General features: G+C 34.8%; 1 pseudogene; it reads left to right on the top strand.

Annotated features, from left to right (window-relative positions):
• Nucleotides 1-21: 21 nt before the first annotated feature.
• On the top strand, nucleotides 22-9,397 carry LOC123812569 (annotated as a pseudogene).
• The last annotated feature ends 280 nt before the right edge of the window (nucleotides 9,398-9,677 follow it).

The following is a 9,677-nucleotide window of genomic DNA, read 5'->3' as shown; positions in this document are numbered from 1 at the left end:
AACAAGGACAACAGAGTCAGCATGATTATGCACAGACTCAATAGCAGCCACGAAATATCAAAAGTAGTAATGACAAATACTCAGTTAAAAAATGAAAATTCTGAGGAAAAGAGAAAAAATGCCAAGGTATCCACTGAACTCTTGAAAACTTTTTGTTTACATTGGTTTTTTTGAGTTCATTTTTTTTCTGTGATTTTTTTTTCAGTGTTGGGCTTGAAAAAAATATTTTCTATCTTAAAATAGCAACTTAGTGATGTCAAATATGCATAAAGTTATAGACTTTTAAAGTGGAAAAAGAAAATGTAGTCACCATTTAGCCTGTTTATAATAATGACAGATCATCAGAATTACCTAGAATCAGACACGCATGCATGTGTATATACAGACGGAGTACAGCAGAGGTGACACCTGTGTGAGAGTGGTTGGTAGGGTAAATAATATGGGTGTAATAATGTATAGCTTTAATTTGAACATTTCACCTAAAATATCATATGGTGTGCTTGAGGGTGATATTATGTTACAGAATGACATAATTATGTAATAAAAGATTTTGTAATAAGAAAGGGGCATTATTTGTGCCAGACCACATGTATGTAAATATATATACATATACATATATATTAAGCTGTACAACTATAAAGTGTGTATATATGTATACAAGTTCTACATATACATGTATATGTATGTGTGTTGTTGAGACTCACTGTTGGAGATTCAGCTCTAATTCAGTAGGTCTGGAAACTGGCAAATTAAGGTTTTCAATGACCAGGCAGCTTTGGAAACCACTTATGTCACAACTTCCATAACTTTGCATCTGAAGCAACTGAAGGCTTACATAGATCGGCCAGCCTACCAATTGTCACACGGCCAGCAGATAGCAGTTAAGGATAAAACCCAGGCTTCCTGATTCTTGACTTTTTCCATTAACCCAGACTTCTTCTTGATGTTTTATGAGAAATGGCTAATCCCATCTGTCACTTTACTTACAGCTTTCTCTAGGTTTTGTTTCATAAAGAATTATTTATGCTGCCGATTCACTACTTAGCCTTTAAGAGTAACCTGATATTGTGTTTGTACATAAAAATAAAGCTGTTAACACTTGGTCTCTTTGATTGGAAATGATTTTCATATGTTTTCTTATTTCCCTTTGTTAAGATTTATCTTCTAACTTGTGTTTTTTCTTCACTTCAAAGTTACACTATTTAAATCTAAAGACAAGCAAATTGTTTATTAAACTGACTTGCTTAACAGTTTCAGAAGTCTGCCAATGAATTGTTTATTGAGAGGGTTGTGTTCTTTCTTCCTTTCTTCCTCTCTCTCCTCCCTCTTATAATCCCCAAAGGGAATGGCAGATGTGAATAGCTGAAATGTAATACACTGACTTGTTTGCCTAGTACATGTGTGACTGCCCTCTGTTGGATAAAATTAGATCTGCTCTAATACGTTAGATTGTCTTGCCCTCTAGCGGTTTGGGCGGAGGATAGTAATGAGGATACTGGAAAACTGCATGATGGATCAGGTAATTATTTCTTTACTTTACATAACAATTTTCAACCGAAAGCCTGATTTAATAACTGTAATTTAAGAAGCAAGAAATAACCATAGTCATACCATAAATTTTATTTATGGATAAATCAATATAATCACTAAGTGAAATTAAATGAATGTGTTTTATATGACATGTGAATTTATGGTTACTTTTTATACACAATTCAATTTACCACTTCTTTAATTGTAAACTAATAGGTAATTTTTTTTGAAAATGGAATTTCTTGAATGAGAATGAATCTTATTCACTATGGCTTAGATTCTATAAACTGAAGAAACAACATAAAAAAAAAGATTTAAAATGAAAAAAATCATCTCATTTTTAAAGAAAGGATATTTGTGACTTAAAATATAAAAATTAAGTTGCCTATATTGAATTTACTGCCCTTTAACCTTAAACACAAACTTCATTATCACTCACTTAATTAATTCATTCAAAATTAATTAAGCATAACCCATTTTTTTCCAGCTCTCAAGTGAATAAGAAATAAATAAAACTCAATCATTAGTAACCTATCATAATTAGATTTGAAGATTCTGGCAGGGTTGAGTCTTATTTCTAAAGATAATTATCTTTCCACTTGTTTTATCACCCTAAATTTGCCCCTTTCTCGACTCTTACAAAGTGAATTTTTTTCCTGCTTATCATCTCAGTAATTCACTCTGACTCCTCAGGGTAAAGTATTGAACCTGAACCATGATGAGCCTTTACTAGATCTTTGCTTCTAGCACCGCTCCTAACCCTCACTTCTTCTCTTGCTTCTCCTGGTGTCTAAGAAACCCTTAAACACTAGCATCAAAACCTCCACTGAAAGGTAAATCAAGCATCTATTGCCTTAAAATAAAGTCAATGACTTCTTCACTTTTTAAAAAATGTGTATTATATATACACACATACGTAAAGGACAGCTATTCTGGAGGAGGTAGGGCAGCTATTCCAACCCAGTTAAAGAGATTACCCTATAAGTATTTGTACTCTTTCTTTAAAAAAATTTGGTCTTCTCACTTCATAAAACCATAGCTTTGATACAGATAAGCTACCTTATCTATTTTTCCCTGTTCTATTCATTATTTTTGCTTTTCCAAAATCACATTTGCTCATTTAAAAAACTGGTTTGGACACCAAACCTGAAGTTTCCAATGAAGCCAAAGAACTTGTCCTTCACTTCTGGTACCAACAGGAGTGACACTCAGCCAGGCATGGTCACACTGGTTGTGCAGAGCCAGTGTCTACCCCAGTCCATTGCTGCATCTGTTCTAATGAGTCAGCACGTATTAAATATTCTAATGATCACCACAGGGCAACAGAACGTTCTCTTTCCACACCTGAGCTTTTCATGTGCTGCTCCCTCATTCTAGAATCACTCGCCTTCCCAGCCATATTGGACCTACTCATGTATGTATATGTTATTTGGTGACCTCTAAAAACTATAGGATATAATTGATCATAACTTCATTTGTGTAGTTTGTAAAAACACTGTTAAGTTGCTTACTATGGTCCAGCCTACTCCTGAGCACTGGAAAACTTCAGTTATGAATATCGGTTTTTAATTAAAAAATAATTGTTAAATTTGACTTGTACTTAAAATTTTTACTATTAATTCTATTTGGGGATCATTTTTAAAATCAATGTTACCAATTCTGACTAGGTCCTTTTGCATATTATCTTTTATATGTTCTATCATCCTATACTTTCTGGAAGATTTCTAAAAAATATTTCATCTTTTTCAGTTAGTTAAATAAACTCCCAATATGTTTTTAAATTTTTTAAATTCATAGATTGTTATTTTTCATAACACGCCATTCTTCTTTTATGGTCATTATATGTTCTTTAGTCTCTCTGAAAAAAATTGATTTTAAACAAGTTCACATCATCATGATACACAAATTATACATTACTGCTGCTTTTTCTCTATCATGTTGCAGATACCTTCCAGGCTGTTGAGCACCAGTTTTCTGCTCTCATTGAAAAGGGGATGAATACAAAGCTCTGTGTGTGTCCAGTTCCGCAGACCTCATGTTCGAGTGAGTGGGTGGGAGCAGCCCTTAAACCAGGAAGCCTCTCAATGCCAGAATAAGGGGAGCTTTGCTCTGCATGTTTTCACTCAAAGGGTCGTGCTGGTTACCCAGAGATAGATGCTGCAATTTTTAAGGAGAAGAACCGTGTGATTTTTTCCCTATAACTAAGTGCCTGGTAGCAGGGTTATACATGTGTTGGTAGGAGATTTCTACCCTATGCTGACCTTGAGGTCAAAGAAAGGCAAAGAAAGAGAACACCAAATACTTTTTTTGTCTTTGTGATGAGAAAATAGAGCGACAGACAATAGTACAGTAGTGTTGTTTTAATTCTCTTCATGTTCTCAAAGCCTGCCTATTGTACTAAATGCACTGTCTTTATTTGAATCCAATGATAAAAATCTCAAAGTGTTCTCTGAGGTCATCTTGTCAAACTTCAGTTTGGAGGTTGAAATTCCTTCCTCCATTTTACTCAATCTGCTTATAGAATATCCTTAATCATCCTTACTGAGTACTTAATGAAGCACAAATCACTGAAAAGTTATGCTTTGTCAGAAAACCCTTCTAATTTAGGAATAAATCCAGCTTCTCTTTTAGTTTCACCCACTAATTTTAATTTATCCATTAAAAACATGCATTTTAGGGAACCCTATGAACATTTGAAATTGTATATAATGTTATATGTGCATAGAACAATTTTCTGGGAAGAGAGACCATAGGTTTTATTATATATTTCTCAACTTAATCTGTAAACAAAGAAAAGGCTAAAAGTCATTGATCTCAAAACTGTGCAGAGAAAGGTGGCTTCCTTTAATTTCTGGAAGTTCTCCAAATACCTAAGAATAACTCTAATCCATTTTTTAAAATTTATTCAATGAAAACCTCAAAGTCATTAAATAGCATGATACTGCGGCTATTTGAATAGGATTCAGATTTGAAAGAGCTCAATCTAAAGTTATAAATTTTGTTCATGTCCATTACCCATAAATAAAAATGGTCTTTAGTAACACAAAACAATAAATTTAGCACACTTTGAATGGTAGGAACTAGAGGTGCATTGTTTTTTTGAAGAAGTGGAATGATCAAAATAATACAGGGAATTTTCTGTATGTTCTAGTGTTAAATCACCATACTTATAAGCTTTTCAGTAACAAGGTGGGATCAAATCAGTGGGATTTTTGCTTTCGCTAACAAATACATCAGCACTATTTATAAAAGCCACTGTAAAATCTGCAGCAATTTTTAAAAAGAATGCTATTTTTGCATAAAATTATCATGGTTTTGTGAAAAGTATCACCATAATCAGGACTTTACGAAATTTCAAGTTAATTTCAATTTGATTTTTATAGCATGTAATTTTTCTTTGTTAAATTATTTAAAAATAAATGATAATAGAAAAATTAAATAAAACAAATGTTACATAAATATCACTACCCGGTGTATCAATGTTAAGATTTGGGTATATATACTTTCAGAATAAAATATATTCTTTGAGCTTTTAAATTATCAACATATTATGGATGTACTTTCAGGAGAGTGAATATAGATCTAACTTTTTCTTTTAAATTAAAACATGGCATTCCATTGGCTAGATGTGCCACAATTAATTTAATCTGTCTAAATAGACATTTTGTTTCCATTCTTTGCTTTCATGAACAACAGTCTAATACAAACCTTATGCACATATATTGTGATTATACTACACATATTGCCAACATTCCCTTGAGGCAAATTTATACCCCTACTCATAGTATATTAGAATCTTCCCCCCTTGGGCACACTTGGGCTAGACCAGGGTATGCTAGTGCATATTAGTTTTTACAGATTTGTTAGGCAAACTGTGGTATCTGTCCTTGTTTATGATGCTTTCTTCCTTTTTGACAGAGAAGCAGCTCATTGCAAAGACCACTGTTTATATCTAGAGGTAATAACAGGGTCAGTGCGAGTTCTCTTGGTTTTGAAGCTTGCGATTCCATGAATAATAAGAGCCATTGTAAGAAGTCTGTGGAGATCCTGCAGTTTTGAAATAGCCTTTGCTCGATAATTTTAAAAGATTTATTTCAATCCCTCTCTACAAAGAGGAAATACATCCTAATACTCCTATAAAGTTAGAAAATGCTGTATAAACATCAATACCTATTATAGGAAATTCCCAATTTCAAGGTGTGAGGGTGAAAGTAAAGAAAACAATGCAGAGAAAGAAAGGATAACTGGATTCAGAGGTAATGCAAAAGCTTTATTTTGACCAATAGCTTATATGAATCTCTAATACCTGGTATTTCTCTTAAAAACTAAAAATAAAATTAAAAACATGAAAATAAAATTTAAATTAAATTACATTGTTTGAAAATATATTTTTTAACACCCTACTTTGAAATACAGTTAATGAGCAAAAAATGTTTTTAAAAAAAGGTACTAAGAGCAGAGACTCATTGTCAGTTTAGATTAACTGACAATGAATCATTGCCTGAAAAATCACATTATTATTATTCAATTCTTTAATTATAATGCATTTTAGAAATTATTCCATTTTATTCCAGATGTTTTCACATATAAAAATTGGAGCCTATAAAGTAACATACAATAGAGTTGCTTAAACTTGTACTATATGTACAGAGGGATATTATTCTTTATTTTATTTTAAATATGACAACTAAATTTCAGTGTATTAAAAACTGAGGTTAGTCATAAATAGGCTTTATGGACTTTTTAAGTCAAAGCTTAACAAAGCAGGCAATTGTATACCTGGAATGTCCTGATTAGGACATTACCCTGAAATTAACCTGATTTAGAATAATATTTCCAGAATATGATCATGTTGTCCATTTTCCCTACTTCTACGCCCTTATTTAGCTACAAGATTTGTAATATAAATTGTATAATTTGATAATCAATGTTTTAAAGTATTTGCCACTCCCAAACATGGAATGATGGAGAACGTTACACCTAGCGCGTTAATAGAGAACCGCTGTGACGCACTGTGACGACCCACTCGCTCCCGTCTGAGCTGTGTGCATCACGGCGACCCGGCCTCTGTGGCAGCCCGGAGTGGTCATTGGCAGTCTAGCCGATCACATCTTCACTATGTGCTGTGCACAATGACAGGTCAATTTCCTCTCAGGCCAATCATAACTGGTTTCTCCCTCAGCCCGCTACACCATTGGCATATCTGCACCCCTGTTGGGTACCATCTTCTTTGCTTTGAGAGTCATTCCCTCTGTGTTTCTCCAGTGTTGAATGCTCCAGGCCCCTCTTTATGGACCCCAAGTTTGGTTTGCTCCTTTATTTTGCTGGAGCACATTCTCCTGTGGCTTCTTTCCCTGTGAAGCATATTTAAAAAATATATTTAATATATTTTAAAATACATTAAAATATATTTTTGAGCTCTTGCATATTTGACAAATATGCAAATTTATTGCAAATTTATTCTGCCCTCATATGTGATTGAATTGTGTCAAAGTATAAAACTCATAAGTTAGAAACAATTCTCCTCAAGATTTTGATGTCATCATACCATTGTCTTCTAATTTTCAGGGTTTATGCTGTAAAATCCCATACCATTTTCATTCCTGACACTGCATACAGTGCATCCTTGACTCCTATTTTAACTCTCTGGAAGCATTTGAAATATCTTTGTCTAAATATTTTTAAAATTTCATGGCGATATACCTTGCTTTAGGCTTTTTTCCCCACATATTTTGTTGGATGATTTCTTAGACCAGCATTTTAGTTCTGGGAAAAATTATTTTATTATTTCTTTTTAATGTATTTCTTACATATTTCTTTTTCTATCATCTATCTATCATTTACCTTTCTACCTGTCTGTCTGTCTGCCTATCTATCTATCTACCATCTAATATGCCTTTCTTTCTACCTTTCTTTCATTCTCTCCAAAAATTTCTATTAGCTAAGTGTTGGACCTTGGGTACTTGAAGTATTTTCTTTTGTATATTGTTTTGCCTGTTGTTCCATTTTCTAAATGTTTTCCTGAACATTTTTTGATGTTTAACATGAACCTAAATTATTTTTAATAATCTTATTGTTATTTTAAAGCATCCTGTTCTCATTTCACAAATGTGTAATTTTCTCTTATCCAAAAGCTATATTTTAAAAAAGTGTCCTTTATCTAATCCCTGCATTTTTCCTGAGTTTCTCTAATTCTTCTGATGTTCATTTCAATGGTTTGCATTTCAAAACAAACTGCTCATTGGCAGTGGAAACATCATTAACTTATCTGGAGATGCTTCATTGTCCAGGCATTTCTGACTCTGACAGGGAGACATGAAGAAACGAACGGTAACCTCTGTTGGCTGATGGACTCCTTCCTGTAAAGCTTCACGTTAGGATTACTGGGTTGGGAACCTGACCATGAGACCCAAAATATCAAAGTCTGGGGGCCTTTTTGTTGGGCAGGCAGTAAATTCAAGGAAAAACCTTAAGCCTGGGGTTATAAACCACTTTGCAGCCTCCTAGGGTACAGCAATGAATAGCCAAGACCTGCAGAAGAATCCTAGAACAGCACCGGGGCCTCTGCAGTCCCATGTAGACATTCACTTTCTTTTTTTTTTAACTTACTTTCTAAGCACAGGACTTAAACTTGCCCCTCTCCTTGTTTCAGGAACCTGACACCCTCTGGTTCAATTTCTCCAGAGAAAAAACTTTCTCTTTTGTCAATGTGGGGAAGGAGGCTATTTAAACTGTGGAGGTAGGGGAGGGAAGGTGAGCTCCATTTACTCCTATGTACCTTCTGCTGATTCCTTTGTTTTTATCTGCATTCTTAGTAACTACTGTTGAGAAATGACCTAATACAATTGGCTTATGAACAACTGTTAAACACCTTGTGTTAGATAATAAGTGCCCCCTGAAGGAATTCTGATGTGAACAATATTAGCTAACTCAAATCATTACCTTTCTACCAGGTTGTAAAAAAATTAAATCCCAAGCCAAGTTTTGCTGCATCTACAGACAGAAAAGGAACAGTTCATATGTCTTTTTGAATTGAGGAAATCCCAGCTTTTGGGTCCTTTAAGTATTTATCACCACTTTGCCTGAGTGGTGGATTTGGGCAAACACTAATATTTCAGGGCAGGATTTTGTAACCCAAATGGACCCTCACTGACCATGCTGTCTCGGATGCTACTTTCTGCTGCTGCCACAGCGGTCCCCCTCTCTGGAGAACTGAGCCCTCCTTAGTCCATGGGTATTGCAGGCAACAAGGGCCTTTCACACCGGGCAGCCAAGTCTTGCCCCTGTGTTACCTCTTCCTGAATATGGAAGAAAAGTTTGTCATGGGCTGATCCCAGAGGAATTCTTCCAGCTCCTTTACCCTAAAACTAGTGTAACAGGACCTGATGTACCCAGAACTGAGCTTATCCTCTATTTTCTATACAAAGTAATACAAATACACTGACATTCAACAATAGGGTTGCCTGTCTGTGTGATTAAAGATATAGTGCCTCTATTGGGGAGTTTGCTGATAAACTCAATGAGCAAAAAAAAAAAAATTGCTCAACTAGAAGAAGCAAAACAGGCTTCCATCAGAAACATCCAGGGTGCAATAGATCTGGAGAAGTCCCAGCAGGCACTGATTCAAAAACACCATTACCTTTTTGAGGTCCAGAGGAATAGCACTGCTGTGGAATTGGAGGTAGAGAATTGTCTGCACTATAATATCTCTGTGCAGAATATGATGCATCAAAAGAAACAAGATCACATGGTGAAGTGGGCGAAGAAGCACATGGTGCAGAGCATCTCTGCACAGCAGGAAAAGGAGGAGACAGTTGCCAAGTACATTGCTGAGCTAAAGCTGCTGGCAAAGAAGGCTCAAGCATAGCCAGTTCAGCAAAAGCATCTATCTCAACTGAGACAGCTAGAAGCACTTGACTGACTGAATGGAAACTAGACTGTGACAAAAACTTTCTGTATCACTGAGAATAAGTAGCATAAATGGTAGGTAGAAAATAGACAGGGGGTGGTTAAGAATAGCATAGGAAATGTAGAAGCCAAAGAACTTATATGTATGACCCATGGACATGAACTAAAGGGGGAGATGTGGATGGGAGAGGGGGTGCAGGGACAACTAATAGCATAATCAATAAAATATATATTTTTAA

This window comes from Phyllostomus hastatus, unplaced genomic scaffold, assembly GCF_019186645.2.
Source record: "Phyllostomus hastatus isolate PE091 unplaced genomic scaffold, TTU_PhHast_1.1 phas_scaffold_93, whole genome shotgun sequence".
Taxonomy (NCBI): domain Eukaryota; kingdom Metazoa; phylum Chordata; class Mammalia; order Chiroptera; family Phyllostomidae; genus Phyllostomus; species Phyllostomus hastatus.
The sequence above is the reverse complement of the archived record's forward strand: the minus strand, read 5'-3'. Positions and strand labels throughout refer to the sequence as shown.